The sequence below is a fragment of the Ambystoma mexicanum genome, chromosome 12 (assembly GCF_040938575.1).
Source record: "Ambystoma mexicanum isolate Mex_15411 chromosome 12, UKY_AmexF1_1, whole genome shotgun sequence".
Classification (NCBI taxonomy): domain Eukaryota; kingdom Metazoa; phylum Chordata; class Amphibia; order Caudata; family Ambystomatidae; genus Ambystoma; species Ambystoma mexicanum.
The window spans coordinates 361,978,757-361,998,273 of record NC_090936.1 but is presented as its reverse complement, the minus strand read 5'-3'; the positions used below and the strand labels follow the sequence as shown (position 1 = coordinate 361,998,273).

Genomic DNA, 19,517 nt, shown 5'->3' with positions numbered 1-19,517 from the left:
ACAGGCAGGGAGCAAAAGGCAGCTTGTAAAACTTAAATCTCATTCCATGCCATGAAGTATATGTAATCCAGCCAACCAACAAATGAGTGATCTAAAACAACCTAATTTCATGTACAGACATTCATTGGTGTTTTAAGAGTTTTGGTGAAGGTGAGTTTCAGTACTGTCAACCTTTTATGACATGAGTGGACACACTGCTAATCATATGTTCCTCAACTCTGCAGGTTGTTATCCACTCAGCCTCCACAATCGTACCTACATCATAATGAAATCAAAGGTAAGTCCTTAGAACTAGCATTTTGGAAGGAGTTTCCATATTATAAGCAAGGGTCACCCCATTCATACGCTCTACCCGCACAGATATGGGGCAGCTGCTGCGCAAATTGAGGTGAAACCACTTGCATGAAAACCTGCAACTCTACCTCTCTGCCCTGAACTCTCTCAAGTCCTCTCTTGATAGAGCGAAAAGGGAATTCTACCTCAGCCTCATTGACTCAATCCAACCATCCTCGCCAGCTACAGGATGCCCTAAACTTACTCCTGATTCCTCCTAAACCTATGACTATCAGATCCACTCTCACAGCTAATAACCAAGCTGGGTACTTTTCTGCAAAACTTTCCAAAAGTAGAGGCACGCTCCTGACCTCCCTCACATTCCCTCCTCCTACATTCCAGACCTCGTCTACTCTACCATCATCCTCTGCCTCTATCTCCCACTTTCGTCACACTAATACTGAAGTAGTCCTATCTCTACTGATGAAGGCAAACGCCCCTTGTCCCCCATCAGACCCTCTTGCTCCTCAGCTAGTCAAACCTATTGCCCCTAAGGTGGTCTCTCACCTCGCTAAACTCTTCTTTACTTTAATAAATGTATAATGCGCACCACATGACCTGGAGGCTTAAGTGTGCGAAGGAAACATATCAAGAATCTAGAAGAGCATGAAATTATACCAAAAGCAAAATAACAAAAATAGGCATACAGGAAGGAAGGAGAATCGGTGCTGGAAGCGCCCAGGCAGAAAACATTTAACTAGCAGAGTTTTCAGCTTTTCCATTTTCTTTTAAACATGGAGGTTGAACACATTTCCCTTAAATCTGGAGGGATAGCATTCGAAGCCCTGGGGGTTGCCACAAAGATGCACATTTCTTCACCTGAGTCAGTTTACAAGTTGGTATTTTCAGTTGATTCGATCTAAGAGTCCTGGTATGAGATTTATTTACCAGAGCTTCGCTTGGGGATAAAGGACTAAGCCCCGTCAGACATTTGTGCATGATCATAAGTAGGCGGAACATGATTCTCGCATCTATAGGTAGCCTGTGTAGGTGACGTCTGGCATCTGATACATGATCTCTCATATTGAGACCAGTAACTACTCCCACCACATTATTTTGTAGTACTTGGAGTTGTGTACACACTGACTTGGCTATACCCACGAGGAAGCTGCTACAGTTGTCAATTTTAGCTCCTATAATGGCTCTTGCTACAGTCTCACAACTGGCTCTAGAGATGTATTGGCAGAGCTGTGCTAGTACCTAAATGTTATATGCTGTGGATGAAATCAAGTCACTTGCATTGGCCCGCATGTTCAAATTCTGATAAAAAAAAAAAAGTAAACTTTTTCTTTCGTTTTAATACCACAGCCAGCCACTTGAAAGTGAGTCTACTCAATTCCTAGCTTGTAGATTTTTGCCTCTGTGCCAATCACTACCAGTTCTGTCTTCTTTGTTCAGTGCTAAACTGTTTGTTACCATCCAAGATTGGATGAGTTCATATATTTTATTGATCGTTTTTCTTCCTCCAGATGATTACCAGGCAGTGGGATGACACACTGCGTGTCATCCGTATAGTTAGTAAAACCAAAGTTGTTTTCTTCCAGAAGGTTGAGGAACAGCACAGTAAAAATGTTGTAAAAATAGGGTGAAAGACAGGCCCCCTGTAGGACACCGTAAGGCAGGATTGTCGGTTGAGCTTCAGAGTCCTTTCTGCAAAGTCTAGACCATCGATTACTCAAAAAAGTGTTAATCCATGGGTCTGCAGTATCTGAAAAGCCTGCTCTTTCCTTCAATTTGTTGACCAGCAGTGTATTGTCTAACAGGTCAAATGCTGTAGACAAATCCAGTAACATAAGCAGGGCTGAATCACCTCTATCCATAATCTGAAACAACCTAGATTTCAAATCAAGAAAGGCTGTTTCAGTGCCATGTCTCTCTCTCTCTAAAGCCTGACTGCCTATTATTAAGGATCTCTTTATCCTTCATATATGTCACAATTTGTGTGTAAGCTACACAGTCCAAGAACTTCATTAAAAAAGTCATATTGGTAATTAGCCTGTAGTGTGTTGGTGTCAATGGGCACAGGTTAGACTATTTGAGCAGTGGAGTACTCCATGCATTCCGGACGCTGGTAAAAACATGATTTTCATTAAAGGTTGTATTAACACATTTGCACAAGTTGCCAATCAGCAGGGGAGAGCAGGATCTTATGACCATTGATGCCCAGATGTCCCCTTTACAGCCTGTAGGCTTCAAATTATTAATAATCTGTGCAAGTTCTATTTCTAAAATGGGGTGAAAACTTTACTGATGTTCGTGTGGTACGGGCGTACAAACTGCAGTCCTTGGATAGTCTGCAACCAGGCTGATAGTTTTGTTATAATTTCGATATCATGTTTTATCTGATTGATCTTGCTGAGCATTGCTTCCTGGATAGATTGGCACCAAGCAGCATCTTTGGTAATGGTATCTGATTTATTAGAGCATGGATCTAGTTCTTTCAAGATCTTAAAAAGTTCCTTCGACTATACCAGGCTTTACCAATCCTTGCATCAAAAGTGGATTTTTCTGCTGCTATAACAGCTTCCTTAAACATTTTTGCAGTCATCTCATAAGACACCATATCATGAACATCCTGAGAGGCTTTCCAGGCATAAAAGCATTTTGTTTTTTTCAACCTATCCTTCGAAACCTGTTAGAAGATTTGCTTGTTTCTTCCACTTTGACAATTTATTATTTTATTTTAGACTTACAACTATGCATTGGCAGATTTGGTACTGCAGCATAATGCAATTATTTTATTCATTTCCTGAGGCAAATAAAGACTCCCACACTCTCACAGCATGCAATTTTATAGCATTGATATTGTTAGGAGGCAGGGTTGAAAGTCCCAGGCCCCTCAGTGATTTAGGACAAGGTGATTGTAGGAGATGCCGGGGTGCTAGGAGAATGAAGGGGGTCACCCATAGAAGCGGGATTGTAGTAGAATTGTAGTGAAATTCGGCATTAGTATCATGTTTGTAATTAAACCAAATTTTTAGAAGTTATACATCTTGAAATTGAGGCCTAGTGCCATGGTTATGATAGTGTGCTTACGTTCAGTCCCAAGGGTTAGAAGGGTGTGCGTGTGTTCTTTGCGCACACACTTCTTTATTGTGCCTTATCAGTAGTGCATGCAACCCAGAAGGAATGTGCCCTGCAAGGCCAAGAGAGGGGCCGAGACCCCCAAACCCAAGACCTACACATTCAAGTACACTGACCAGCCCAAGACCTCTGGCCATAAAACTGTAAAGTGACCCACCGATAAGGAAGATCAGAGAGCAGGGGCAGCCTGCCCCCACCATCAGTTCATGTGATTTGTGCTGCAAGGTGCCAAGGGAGAAGGTAAAAAAATGTATGCCTCTGGTGGGAAAGCCGTGAAGGCGTCAGCGTGTCTGGGAAAGGAGGGGGGAGGGGAGGTTCACGTAGTTATGAGAAGATTATCATGACCCCGAAAGTAGCTGACCCGCTCATGTCCTTGGTACCAGGTGCACTGCAGGCCTATGAACTAATTAATTGTGTAATCAAATTGCCAATTATCGTCTTTGTACTGGATGACGCAAGAAGAAGATGCCCCACATGGACAGACGATGCTGCGACCAATCGCCTGGTATCCCATTTGGAGCAGGTAATATGTGTATAGGGTTGCATCAACCAGCTACCTGGATTTATAGCCTATGTAATGTACGTCCCTTATGACGCTGTGTACCTTTAAAACCTTTTGCTCATGCTGTTTTTGTCAGAACACTCCATGGCAGCAGAGTTCTTTGCTGGCGCGCACTTGTATTTTTGTGAGATTAAACCTTGTTCTCCTTGCAAGAAGTGTGCTGGGTCTTTTTCCCCTGTAACGCTCACCTGGTATCCACGGGGACGTCACTGAGCCGGTCATGGCCTCTTACGACCTCCAACCCTTCCCTGGAGGCTATTCGACTGGCGACTGGGCCTGAAACACAGGATTGATACAGTTTAACTCCCTATTGTCTCTGTGTACTTGAACCCCTTCCTCCCCGGGGTCCAACCCTTCCCTTTGATCTACAGCTCACCTTGTTTTCTTGGATGGTGTCCTCTCCGTCCTGCTTTAGCGCAGGGGCGCGTTGATTGATGCGGGCTCGTTGGTGCCTAGTTAATTCACTGGCGAGAGTCTGACTGGTAAGTATAATGAGTCTTTGAAAAGTTCTCTAATTTCATTCCTTTCCTTCTTAGATGATGGCCAGCGTCCGGGGATGGCGGCGTGCTGCTGAGATGAGTGGCGCTGAAGGTGAGTGAGAGCGCAATGCGCGATGCACCCTTTTCGTATTTGTATTGAACTGAGTTCTTTTTCTGTGTCTTTTAGGTGCCGCGACGTTGTCAGCGTGGATGTCGGTTATGAAGAACAAATGCGGTGAGTAAGCGCGGTATGCGGCGCCTCTAGATGTTTCCACGCTAACCTGGAGTGTCTTTTCCCCCTCGCAGATGGATGAGAAGTTCCGGGGACACAGTTCCCCCAGAGCGGCTGGGATTCAGGTAAGCGTTTGAAGCTCGTACTGTATTTGAAAAAAAATAAACAAAGAGCTGTAGAATGCTTACTAATGCCTTTTCTCTGTTCTTTTCCTCTTCTTTAGGAAGCGGCGTGCCGGGATGGGAATGACACCGCCAAAGATGCCCGCAGAACAGACGGAGCGTTGAATGATGGGCTGCATGGTAAGGCTGTTCCTAACGGTGTTCTTGTTCTTGCAGGAGCTGAGCACAGAAGAAAGATGCAGGCCCACTGGAGACCGATCCGAACACGGTGAGTGTCACGCTGCAGGTGCAGAATACGCAAAACATGCTTCTCAGCCTGGGAGTGGCTTAAATAGTCTCTGGGTATCCCAGGTGCCTCTGGACTGAACCACACCCAAAAGACTAGACCGCACATGCAGTTCTGGGAACCGAAATATGTGGGGGCATCCATCTTGTCCCCATCAATGCATTACAAGTCCAATCCCCAATGTTATCCTATGGGAGTGAGTGAGTCTGGTGCCACAAGCGCCAAGTCTGACTCCAAGTGAGTCTTTGGAGGGATGGAGAGGCCCTTGAGGGCCATGTAGGTGATCGCGGCCTGGCTCCAGCCTGACATCTTGGAGGGCTGGGCACAAGAGGGGCAGGAATCATGACATTGCCTAGTGAGTTGTATTTTTTTTTGGTGTGAGCATTGAGGGGTTAATCTACAAACTGCAATCTCAGCAACTTGAAACAGTCAATTTTGGTATATGAAATGTTATACATATGCTCTAATATGCATGAAACTGTTATTTTAAACTACACGTGTGGTCCAACATTTAATTTAGCATGGAAATCATATTTTGAGCGATTTGTTAGATTTTCTGAATTCGTTAGATATGATATTAACATAGATAAACTGTAAAAAACATTCTGTTTTCGAATGCTCACAGTCTTATTGATTAACAGATAGCGATCACATTTAGAATAGGCTATTCATAAACCTTTTGGTAGCGTAAAGGTTAATAAAACACCTTTTTATGTCAAATCTGACACCTGCCAATTATCCGCATGAGGCACTTTTTTTAAAAAAAATGTTTTAACTCACCATACAAAATATTTACCTGTCTTTCTGAAGCTTAGTCTTGGATGGGCTCTATCTCTCTCGATTGTCTCCCCCCACCCTGGCTGCCAGGACAGGCTTGTTTAAAAAAACCACTTCCCCATGACTTAACCTTACTATACTCCTCCACCAATTATAATGTTACTGATATTAATACACCTACAGTGCAGATTCTATCTGTGCTGTAGGTGCATTCATTCCATAGGTGCATCTTAAATTCTGTAACACTCAGCTTGCTTTTCCTCCATTTTCAAAATGGCCATGGTCATCCCTCCCCTAAACAAATCAAGGGGCTAACCCAAACCTACCAGCTACTAAGGGTTCTGTTCAACTGTTTTACGCATTTTATTTAGACATACACAACCTTCAAGACCTCCTGCAAGCAGGTTTCCCACTCCTGTCACTCCACAGAAACTGCTGTCAGGAATATCTCCAACTTTATCGCTTCTGCTAAGCTCTCCAACCTATCGTCTATCCTAATTTACTGTTACCTGTTCGCTGCCTTTGACATTGTCGATCGCGCTGATCTCTTTAACATTGTCTCTCTTTGGATTCACTATCAAGCCCCTGCTTGGATTAAATCCTACCTGGCACATCACCAAATCTCTATCTCCTTAAACAACAATTCTCAACTCACTACTTTAACTGTTTGTCTTCCACAAGACTCTGTCTTTGGTCTTCACCTCTACACTCTACACCGCTGCTCTTGGGGCACTTATTATCCTTCTTTGGGTTCTCGTACCAATGTTTCACGGAAAACACCCAAACCTTCTTCTCTTTTCCTGAACTCTCCTCTAACTATCTCTTTGAAATAAAAAATTGAAAGGGTTTGCACTCTCCGATGTTAACCTCAACAGTGATGTTCCATTTCCCTGCCAAATACTCTCTCTCATCTCTTCCGCTGCCTATCCAGTTCCCACCTGAAACTCTGTCGAGTTTGGGGAAGGCACCTCTTCTCGGGTAAGCAGCGGACAGGCAGGGAGTGTCCCATGCCAAAGAAACGGAAGAGACCAATAATGTGGCAGAAAATACTGTTTTATTAACAAAATCCAAATGAAACAGGGATGGTCGGGGACATCGGATGATCTCCAATTCTCTTGTCTGTATACATACTTGCCACAGAGTTTTACTTAGATATTACATCACAAACAAATGATACATTGAGCAAACCTAGCGGGGATATGATTGGGTAAGGATACTCTGTGGGTTAGTACTCCAAATGGTCTGGCGATATCATGTAACTCTGCCTAGAACCCCCTACAAAAAGATACATGGGGAACATGTCATCAGGGCGAGTTATGAGTGGCGACTGCAACACTGCTAAGGTGAACATGGAAGGTGGGCACTGATTGGTTAGGGAAAGATTAATTCTTTCTCTCTTTCAAAATGATTATTTGGATTAGATCATCCATCAAACATAAACATCAAACATAAACATCATATACAAATGGAGAATCATAATTTCATGGTTTCAACAATAAATACACGACAGTTAAAAATGACATTTTAAAACCTCTAAACAATCACAATTATTCTAATCCCCTTAAAATCCCCTTCCTCAAATAAGACAAAAGGGCACAAGCAGTTGTTTCCGTTTCTACCAGCAGGAGTAGCAATAATGCTGGTTTATAGAGGCGAATGTTATTACTCTTTACTACCTGCAATATAGTACTCCTTGTGATCTCCCCAAATGCGGGGCAAAACAGTAAAAAGTGCTTAGGTCTTCCCTAGCCGCCCCACACATTGGGCAACTTGGATCATTGGGGAAGCCTGACCACTTTTCTGTATTGCCCCTTAGCTGTAGGCAGTTAAACCTGGCTCTCGTTATGCGCCATCTATCCTTCATTTTCAAGGTCCAGACGAGATACGGCTGGATCACATTAACCCTGCTTATTACCAGATGTTGATTATCAGAGTGTGATGATTGTTCACCATTAGCCCGTTTTGCATATATCCCCTGGTTTAAAGCCTGCTTGTGTGCTCTTAATTCTATGGGAGACAGTGGGAGACAGCAGTGCATTGGGGGGAACTCAACCTTAATGTTGCTAGGGCACATGGACTCCTTTACATACAATAGCCATGGGATTTTACACCAGTTTTCCCTGCACATGGTAGATCCGCTGATAAAATGACAAAGTAACCTGCTTGTGAGCCCGTCGTCGTAACCAGAAATTGCATGTGGCAACTGCCCATTCGTCGTCCCAATACTCCATCCCTAATTCCCTGTGAATGGCTGCGCAGGGGGATGACCTGGGGAGGCCCTAGAGCTGTTTAAAGAACGTATTCTCTTTCCCCTGAATTTCCAGGGCCTTTGTATAACACCACAATGGGGCTCCATACAAAACGGCCGCCTTAGTCTGGGTGGCATAGACCATCAGAACAAGTTTATGGGGCTGTTCCTTGCACCTAGTTAAAAGATGGGAAATACCTGCTATTTGCAGACTGATTTTTACAGACTGTTTTTTCAAATGAGCCATGCCCATGAAGGTCTCAGAGAATCTGACCCCTAAATAGTAAAATCTGTTACTCTCAGGATGGTTTCCTCATTGCACACCATGGGATGCATCTTTGCATGCCCCTTCCTTCCTACACAGCCCATTGCTGCAGATTTGGTGGTGTTCATTCTTAACCCAAGCCCCTTCATAAAGGCTGCGTTGGTATCCACTAAAGCCTGCTGAGCCCTCAGGGTTCTGGCCATGAGGACTGTGTCATCAGCATAGGACAGAAACGGAAAAGCCCTGCCGCACAGGAGCCCATTGATGTAGAGTGTGAACAGGATAGGCATGAGCATACACCCCTGCCGAACCCCCATTCAACCATTGAAGCACTCTGTGCACTGGCCCCCCAGTCCATTCCGATCACTGGCCCTGTTTCTGAGTGGATCTCTTGCAAAAATATCAGTATCTCCTCTGGGTAACCCAACGACCCAAGCACGATCCATAACTTAGGTCTATCGACTTTGTCAACAGCTGTGCTTAGGTCCATAAATGCAAGATAAACCGCCCCTCCCTTACAAAACACAAAGTTGGAGATCAGGAGATGCACATTAAGGCCATGTTCCATGGTTCCCAATCCTGGTCGGAAAACCAAGTTGAATGTCCATCAAGACTGATCCTTCCTCGAGCCAGGACTCTATGTAGCCCAGCAAGACCCTTCCAAAGATTTTGAATGAAGTCTCTAGTAATGATATGGGATGGTAGAACACCAGCCTAGTGGGGTCTCCATTTTTAAAGATTGGAGAAATGATGGCGAATTTCCAGGAGGGGGGATATTGGCCAGAAGTCAAACGGGCATTAAAGGCTAAGGTCAATACCGGACCCCATAGCTCAATTTGATCCAAAATAGATCGTCCGGTGTTGCATTAGGGTCAGCGGCTCTATTGCGTGCCTGGGTCCTGATCGCTAGACAGATTTCTCAGCCTTGGGTGTCTGGACTGTTACCAGCACATGAGCAACAATTGAAGATGATGAGAATGCCCCAAGATGCTGTGTGTCCCACTGAAGTTACCATTCAATGATTCCCTTGGCCTCGAACCAGGACATTTGACTTTCAGCTTTGCACTGTATTGTATCTTTCATCCCAAAGATGGATGGGAACGAAGGTCCCTATCTGTCAATGTCTGGCTATAATGAATAGGTAGTGTCCGCCAGTTTCAAGTCATGTGTGCGGGACCATGTTTTGAATTTTCCTGCTCAGTTATGAGGACTTCAGCCCTTTTTATTATGGGTGTCATTACCTTCCTTGGCCTCTGGAGACTCGTTTGAACTACTTTCTCCTCGGTATCAGGTGTGAGTTGATGGGAACCTGACCTTCCTGCAACATTTGGTTCTTTGCTCCTTCAGATAGAGTTATGTCTGTTGTCTGGGATCCGCTTATTGTCTGTATTTTTCCTGTGCTGTTTCGAACTGGTCTTTCTCCGCTAACCTTGGTAGTCTGTGCACCCGCTATCTGTCCGGTTCAGGCTAGTCTCTTCTGCTGGGTCAGTAACACAGGGTCTCTCTGCTGCCCCATGGCTTCCCAATGTTTCCTATTCACCTAACGTGACAGCGTCCTCCATCTTGGATTACATGGTCATTCAGGTTACTTGCGTTTTGCATTAAGTAAGCGTTTATATGTATTCTCGTGCGACTTGCATTTCAGCATAGAAAGAAAAGTATATCCTTTCTACCCTAGTGTATGCAAGCATGTACTTCATGTCTTAGTGCATTTTGACCCAGTGTTCGTGTATATTCATGCTTGGACTAATATGTGCTTTCTGCCTAATACACCTAGGTGTGTGGCCTCAGACGTGATGTCATTTGTTTCTTTCATGATTACAGCTCATCCAGGGGTTCCATCGCCTGTAGATTTATTGCTTCAGTGATGTCATTTGGGTATATTCTGTAAGGTTGTCTCAGGGAGCAAGGTCTCTCGCAGCAGCAATACAATGGTAGCGAGGGGGTAGACACTATGAGCTAGGTATGCCATTCATGACTAAACCATTGAAACAAGAGGAGGGCTGAAGCAATGATGGACATGTTCATTTGCCTCTCTTCACCCCCTCGGTCCACACCAACTTGAGGCCCCTCCCCACTAACTGGTGTCTTCGGAGTCCACGCCTTTGATGCCCAAATTAGGTCGTCATGATACTTCACATGTTCGTCCAAACTCCAGATCATATAGAAGCACTCCCAATCTGGCTAACACCAGCCCCAGTGTCCCACAAAATTGCGGGCAAAACAAGGATGAAAGAATTTTGTACCTGGAGGGAAGAAGGAGCTCTGTTTTAGATGTGACTGCAGCACTTCAAAGGTTTGTGTGTTCACGTCTGTCTTAGTATCCAAGTCTACTAATATTTTTATCCCTATTGTTTTCTGGGTTGTCTTCTTCAACTGTGCAATTGCTACTCTGATGACATAGAACCCGAATAATACTAACACTAGTGCAGCTATGAGGACTTTCAGACCATTAGCCATCCAAGGTGGTATCCAGGAAAAGATATATGCCAACTAGTCATCCTCTGCCCCTATTGAGTTTTTTTCTTCTTCCAACTTAGTGTGCAGGTCTGACAGTAATGTTATTACTTCTGTGAGGGTCCCATTTTGCTCATCATGGGCAGGTGTGTATGTACAGCAGGATGGCCCGATTTCTGTGCAGATCCCGCTCTCCATTGCTGTGATGAAGTCGAGGACATACCTATTCTGAAGAGTCAGGAGCCTCACAGCTCTGGGCTCCTCCTTATAGCATTGCACCCTTTTACTGTTCAGTTTGTTGTCTGTAACAGCTCTCATCATGTAATTTGCAACCACTTGGCATTCATGTTCGTGTGTATACCAGGAACAACTGAGACGAAGAACATCTCTGTCCTGCTGAACGGTATATGCTCCTCTGGGTTGCGTTAAGTGCTGCGTCCATCTTCTTGGAGTTGTAATTTTCTCTTTTTACTCTGCTCAGCTCCACAGATCTTTTTTTCCTCAAGTGTGCATCCATTTTGGGAACCCAATCTATTTTTTTAAAGCAGTTTTTATTGGTTTTCAGCATACAACCATACAATTTCACATTCCATTGGTTACCATACTTTTGCCATACAGTCATTTGCTTTTTTCCTTTTCTCCCCCTTATCCCCAGCCTACAACACACTGCATCAGTCTATTTCTTGCCCCGTTGGGCCTAATCCCCAGTCTCCCCTACTTCCAGGACAAGGTGCTTCCCGGACTTGTTTGGTCATGTAGAGACAGTTTAGCCACTAGTTGTCTCCAGGCTTCTAGTACCCCTTCCTCTAATTCCTCATGGCTGCGCCTGGCCTCTTGCCACACCGCCGTCTCCACATTCGCCCATTTTATTATATCACGCCACCATCCATTAGCAGACGGTCGCGTTCACGCTTTCCAGCTCATCGCTATTCTGAGTTTTGACAATATATACGCTTGGTCTTTTAATTTGCTCATGTGTTTGGCTCTACAAGGCCTTGGGAACCCCCCAGCAGGAATGCCCAGGGTGTGGAGGGGAGCTCTCATTTTGAGGAACTAGGATGTATCAGTACATGTGGGTCAAACTTGGTGCCTGCTGCATCATCGCTGACATCTTCTGAGGGCCTTTTGCGCTTCCTCCTTCCCTGCAAGTGTTCTTTCTTGCTGGCATCCAAAATCGTCGGGACTTTGACTCCTCATTGCCACTATAGGTTGGTAAGTCTGTGGCTCCGTCGCCCTGGGAGTCTTCTTCTGGTCTTGAGGGTTTGTCTCCTTGTCGTAAGTGATTGAATGTAAGGGCTTGTTTGAACAACCCTCGTCAAGTGAACCGTCTGCCCTGTTTATGAACTTCACATGCAAGACCAAGGGGGGTAGAGGAGTCCTTGCTCCTGCAGGTCTTGGCTACTTGTTAGGAAAGATTTCATAATTGTAGGTAATTTTCCTTCCATGTGGCAACCCCCAAACTTTTTGCTGTTGTTTTACACCCTGATCTAGACTTTGCCAGAGAAGCGCAGCCTTACGCCGCACTCCTCTGGGCTTTCGCTCAATTCTTACGGGGAAACTGACATGCCCTTAAAACGGTCAGTACCAGGAGACGCCATTTTCCATAGTTCTTTCCTCATGTTGCCGCTTTTGTGCAACATGTCACAAGAGGGCACTGTAACCTAATTTACTGCACTCTTGGGTCTCTAGTCATTCCAAAGGCCCTAGAAACTCTTGATGGATCTATAACAAACTGTGCAAGTGTGTCACGGACGGGATTGGTGGCAGCTATCGTTTCTTTGTGTTTTGAACCTATTTTTGCCATGTTAACCGCGCTTCCCGCGTTTGGCCCAAATAGGTGGACAGGCTCCCAAAATGGCCATGCCACGAGGTTCTTTGTCCTGTCCGCTGACCGTCTTGCCCCTTCACCTTCCCCCAGGTCGAGCCGACCCAGGGAAGTCCTTATTTGGTCATGCACTTTCCCGCGAAACACAACGCTTTTGCGGGCTTCTGCATGCCTTGTGTGTGCCTCCAGGATGTGGGCTGGGATGTCTGGTCCCAATACACACCCTGGGTGCCAGAGAATCTAGAGTGTCCTAAATGCATGGGACCACCGTGGTCCGTGATAGGTCCACGTATGGTGTAAGTGTTTTACGAGCAGATCTCCCATTGGGCCCTCTCTGTTTTGGCGCAAAGGGAACTCTGGATAAGAGGAGGCTGAAAACCCCACTACCAGGTCGATTTCCTGAGTTCTTACGAACAAAGGATAAGGAGCCAAGTATCCTGCAACTATGAAGCTGAGTCGAGGAATCGCTGGTGACCCGTTGAAGGTTTGGCACCCTGCACTGCTGTTGTCCTGCGAGACCACTCGGCCTCTGATTGTAAGACAAGGTCTGCAAAGGCGCTTTGACCCTTTAGAATAGTGGGAACAACTATTCTCGGCATCTTCACCAAATCCTGTAAGTAAGCCTTCGGAAGCGTCCCTGGGCCATCCAGTGGACTGACCAGCCTACACAGGAATCTTGCTCTGTCACCACCGTCTGGCTGATGCTAAATTCTGAGTCCTCGACACTCTCACACGATTCGTACACTTGGCATTCCCAGGTCTGAAGTGAGACGTGTGCATTGGGACCGGAATACACGCGGCTGCCGAGTTGCCCTGCTGAGGTAACAATCTGTGCGGGTTCGCTGCATTTGGGACACCCTCGACCCTGACTCCTGCTATCGCGGAATCTACACGGCGTCGAGACATCCTCCTGATCGCATCTGAACCTGCTAGTACCGAAACTGAACCGGAGAGTCTTGGGTCTGCCTGCATCGGGGACCGGTGAGTAGTCAATACCCTAAACCGGTCGCCCTCCCACAGGAGCCTGTGGCTTTCCATCGCAGGTGTAAACCGCAACCCTTTCCCGCGCTCACGCCCTGCTTCTGCCCACAAGTGGAGGCCTCGCTTGAGCAGCGGGGATCTGTTCATCATCGTTTCGTTCACCTCTCGGAACTGTCTGATTTCCCTGAAGAGACTCTCCTTTGCCCGTTGGCACCCACATGTGCAGGTACTTTTGAGCACAAGGCTCCACTCTTCGTAGGGTTCGGACTTCCTTCTAGTTAGGTGGCCTCTGATGTCGAACTGGGTCTAACGATTACTTGCACTGCCTGCTTTCCCCCTCATCTAGGTAGTCTGCATATTTCGTGCTTCTAATTCCTTAGACCCCTTGGTCTTGATTATATAGTGTATTGATTGTGATGTGTTGGTTTACTGGCGTTTTATCGCAATTCTTTACTATGGTCAATGTTACAAAGGCCTTGTAATAAATGTGTCTATATTTTTAATATAACACCTGCCTGGAGTAATTTGTAAGCGTCATTGCTTTGTGTGCTCATTGCGGGCTTTCAGTCACCCTCACCCCTCTTGAGACCTAGTCTTGACTGCCGCCATCGCTACCCTGATTGGTCTGGCTTGTCCAGAGGTTACTCTGTTCCAAGAAACTAGGCTGGACTTCTAAACCTCTGCCCCTCCAGGACAGAGTTCAGAAATCCATCTTAACAAATTGGTGTACAGCGGTGGGATAGGACTGAAGGTACCCAGTGTTGCGCATGAGTGAAGGCATTTCAAGTTATTTCTACCAGGACACGTAGTGAATTGTCGTAGTATAACTTCTTAAAGGCCATAGTCCTCTCTAAACAGTATGGAAACAAGTACCTTGTTAACTTTAAATGCTTCTAAATCCGAAACATTGAAAAAGATGTGTGCTGAGAGAGGTGTCTCCTCTCAAGGAACCAAAATGGAAATGTTCCAAAGAATCATGGCGTGGCAAGAAGCTCAGCTTAGCGCTATAACTTCTGAGGACAGTGCGGAAGGAGGTGGGGCTGCTCTCACTGGCAGAACTAAAAGTTCTGCCGCCGCACTGGTCCCCAGCGACCACGAGGACAGGGAGGATGAAATGTCCAATGTTTGCTCTGCCAGTGCTGATGGGGAGGCCATGCTTGAATTCAAGAAGCAAGAACTGCTGTTTAGGCAGAAGGAGCTTGAGTTCAATATGGCCAAACTAAAAATTTAACAGGCAGAAAAACAGAAAGACAGGGATCACCAGTTGGAACTGGCCAAGCTTCAGGTTGCCAATGGATCCAAGGGTTCTGGACACGGGTCTGGGGCCTCCTCTCTTCCAAGGTTTCCAAAAGATCTGCTCAGTGTGTATGAGGAAAAGAATGACATTATGGACTGGCTGAATATATTTGAGTATGCATGTGAAGTTCAACAAGTTGACAATGCTGATAAAATTGCCTGGTTACTTAGCAGACTGCCCCATTCTGGCTGCAGTGCCATTATGGAAATGTCAAAGGCTGAGCGAGCAGATTTTGCAATGTTGAAGCAAACTCTCATTTTAAAGTTTGGAAAGACTCCTGCCCAATATTTAAAACAATTACGAGAGTATAAGAAAAAAGAAGGTGGTACTTGGGTTTCTTATGTAACCGAATCCTTAAAAAACTTGACTGGCTGGGTCGAAGGTTATAAGGTTTCTACCTTTGAAGGTATGATAAGTCTTGTCATGCTGGAACATATTTTTGCCTCTTCTTCCCCTGAGCTTAAGCAGCATTTGTCAGATTCTAAGGAGATAGATCCAAAGAAGCTTGCCATTGCAGCAGATTTGTGGGTGTCACATCGAGTGTCCCATAACGACAAGACTCATCCTGGTAAGCAGGAGGAAGGGAAAAAGTCCAAAGATAAGGAGGGTGGAGAAACTGATAAATCTTCTTCTCAAAAGGGCCACAAGAAGAAAAATAAGGGTAAGACACAAGAGAACTCACAGGGTAGTGGAGGTCAGCCTTCGAAACAGAACTCTGGTTATACTAATCCTCCCTATGTAAACCGACCCAATGGATCTTGTTTTGCTTGCGGAGCAACTGACCACGTGAAGGGGGATCCCCGATGTAAGGTCAAAACCCTGGGGGTCCACTCTGCTAATCTGGCCTTCTCTTCCTACGAGGAAGAAAAGATTACCGGAGCATCCTTCTCCTCAGTCTCCTTCCCCAGTGGGATAGAAGCTGAGGTAGTTTTAGTTTCCCTGGGTTCCTGGGAGCCTAAAGTCGAAGAGGCTTATGCTAGGATTCCAGATAATACCAAGCACTACTTTAAGGACAGTGTACTGATCAATGGAGTAGATACTCCAGCTCTTAGGGATAGTGGGTGAAGTCGAACTATAGTGGATTCTACCTTGGTAGACCCAGAGGAAGTTGTCAGAGCTACTCTGATGCCCACTAAGTTGGCTGACGGCCCACCTCTCATGTTTCCAGTAATACCTGTAAACCTTACTATCAATGGTACAGCAGTCAGGATTCCAGTGAGCATTCAGAGAAGCTTCCCAGGAAAGGTCTTGTTGGGCAATGATCTCAGAGCTTTAGGGCTCATGGGAGACACTGCTGACAGACCCTGCACAAGGTCTCAAACAAGGGCATCACTGACCAAGATCAGTGAGCTGCCCCGGCCAAAGGGGAAACCCAAGGCTAAAGGAGTCAGAAAACCAAAACGAGGTAAAGAACATATTCCCCCGAACTCACCTACCACTGCGGTGGAGGAAGTTGGTCAATCGCCCGGACCTGACGAGGAGGCGGCGATGCCTGAAGTATTTGACCCCAATGACCATCCTGAACTAAATGACTTGTTAGTAGAAGGTGGTCCTGACAGGGAAGAATTCAGTAAAGGCCAACGTGAGTGCCCATCTCTGGAAGGCCTAAGGAGACAGGCCTGCTCCCAGCTTGAGGGTGAAACCTCCTGGGAAGCATCGGATTTATTGGGAAGGTGGACTCCTATATAGTGAGCCCACAGAGTGTACAGAAGGAGACCATAGGAGGTTGGTGGTCCCCCTTGCTGTAAGACCCTTCCTCCTGCAGTTGGCACATGAAGTGCCCCTTACTGGTCACCTTGGTATTAAGAGGACCAAGCAAAGGTTATCCATGCACTTCTACTGGCCCAAGGTGGGGGTGCAAGTAGAAAGTCACTGCAGGGGTTCTGCCTCCTGCCAGTTATCTGGTAAGAGTGGCTCAACAATCCAAGCTCCATTGGTACCACTCCCAGTTGTGGGAATACCATTTGAAAGGGTAGGGATCGACATTGTTGGTCCCCTTGACCCGCAAACATCCTCAGGCAATAGGTTTATCCTGGTGCTGGTCGACCATGCTACCAGATATCCTGAGGCCATCCCATTAAAAACTGTAACTGCCAAGTCAGTTGCAAAAGCGTTACTTGGCATCTTTACTAGGGTTGGCTTCCCTAAAGAAGTTGTGTCTGACGGAAGCAGCAACTTTATGTCTAAGTATATGCAGACTATGTGGAAAGAATGTGGGGTCACCTACAAGTTCTCTTCCGCATACCACCCCCAGACCAATGGTCTGGTGGAACGGTTCAACAGAACGTTAAAGAGTATGATTGGGGCTCTGGAAGGACCTCAAAGAAGAAAATGGTATCTTCTTTTACCATGCTTACTGTTTGCCTACCGAGAGGTACCACAGGAGGGTGTTGGCTTCAGCCCCTTCGAATTTCTGTTTGGTCACCCGGTACGGGGACCCTTAGCCATAGTCAAAGAGGGATGGGAGATGCCACTCCCCCTATTACTACCAACGTAGTAGACTATGTGTTAGGGCTCAGAAAATGGATGGTACTCCTGATGGGTCTGGCTAGTGATAAGTTGAAGGCAGGACAAGCGCTGGTGAAACATTGGTATGACCAGAAGGCTTCCCTCATCAACTTTGCACCTGGTCAACAAGTCCTGATCATTAATCCCATAAGGCCTAGAGCTTTACAGGATAAATGGTCCCAAAGTGTTCCATGTAAATAGGCTGAAGGCTTTCGTCCCAAGAGTCAAAATTGCAGCACTGCTACTGGCTTCAAATGTTGAGGAAGAGGAGTCTGAACCTCTCCCCGGCCTGTTCCAAAGCGGTCCTTCAGATAGCTTCTTTGAGGATGTCTGAGTGGCCCCTCATCTGACTTCTGATCAGCAGGCTGAGGTGAAAAGTTTGCTTAGGCAATTTTCTCCCCCGTTTTCGCAGTCCCCTGGTTTGACACCTTGGTGCAAACATAACATAGACACAGGAGACAGCGTACGTACCAAAAGTAGAGGATACAGGATGTCAGACAAAGTACGGTCTTACATTAAGACAGAGGTCAACAAAATGTTAGATCTTGGGGTGATTGAACCCTCTAGTAGTCCTTGGTCCAGCCCTGTGGTTTTGGTTCCAAAGGCAGGTACTTCTGAATTGAGGTTCTGCGTGGATTACAGGGTTCTGAATGCTGTCACCAAGACAGATGCACACCCCTTGCCTCAAACAGATGAGCTGGTGGATACCTTGGGTGCCTCCAAGTACCTCAGCACGTTTGACCTCACACTCAGGCTATTGGCAAATAGCCCTCGCAGAACATGCCAAGGAGAAGACAGCGTTCTCAACTCCAGACGGTCTTTACCAGTTCAGGGTAATGCCGTTTGGGTTGAAGAATGCACCTGCCACTTTCCAGAGGCTTGTGAATCATGTGTTAAACGGGTTGGATGAATTCTGTCTTGCATATCTGGATGATATAGCAGTTTTCAGCGCCACCTGGGAAGACCATGTGAAACACCTCAGGATTGTGCTACAGGCTCTTCAGAAAGCACACTTGACCATAAAGGCTAGTAAATGCCAGATTGGACAAAGCTCTGTGGTTTACCTTGGACATGAAGTAGGTGGAGGAAGGATACAGCCTCTACCCAGTAAAGTACAAGAAGTACAAGACTGGCCTACACCCACTACACAGACCCAAGTGAGAGCCTTGTTAGGACTCACGGGGTATTACCGCAACTTCATGGCAGACTATGATACCATAGCTGCCTCTCTGACTTCCCTCACCACTCCGAAGAAGCCCAAGAAGGTATCTTGGACCGAAGAGTGTGAGAAGGCCTTCAATGGCTTAAAAGACTCCTTGTGCCAGGCCCCTGTCCTCAGGGCCCCTGATTATCAAAGACCTTTTATTGTACAGACCGACGCCTCTGACACTGGGATAGGAGCTGTACTATCGCAAGTAGATGAGAAGGGTAAGGAACACCCTATTGGTTTCATTAGTCGCCAGCTTAAGGACAGAGAGCTCAGATGGTCCACAGTAGAGAAAGAATGTTTCTCTGTTGTGTGGGCCCTACGGAAGCTGAGGCCCTACCTCTATGGGACCCACTTCACTGTGCAAACTGACCATAAGCCCTTAAAGTGGCTGATGAACATGAAGGGAGAGAATCCAAAGTTGCGTAGGTGGTCCATAAGTCTACAGGGCTTTGACTTCACTATTGAGCATAGGCCAGGTGTCCAACATAGCAATGCTGATGGGTTGTCCAGAATGTTTAACCGACCTGACCAAGAAACTCATCCAGGTGTGGATTAGTTCCCTCTGTCCTTAGCCTGGGAGGGGCGAGTGTTAGGAAAGATTTCATAATTATAGGTAATTTTCCTTCCATGTGGCAACCCCCAAACTTTTTGCTGTTGTTTTACACCCTGATCTAGACTTTGCCAGAGAAGCGCAGCCTTACGCCTCACTCCTCTGGGCTTTCGCTCAATTCTTACGGGGAAACTGACATGCCCTTAAGACAGTCAGTACCAGGCGACGCCGTTTTCCATAGTTCTTTCCTCATGTTGCCGCTTTTGTGCAACATGTCACAAGAGGGCACTGTAACCTTATT

General features: G+C 46.1%; 1 protein-coding gene across 2 annotated transcripts in view; it reads right to left on the bottom strand.

The window, feature by feature from the left end:
- LMNTD1 (lamin tail domain containing 1) overlaps positions 1-19,517 on the bottom strand; it is a 2,112,860-nt gene that overhangs the window by 135,934 nt on the left and 1,957,409 nt on the right. The window lies entirely within an intron of this gene.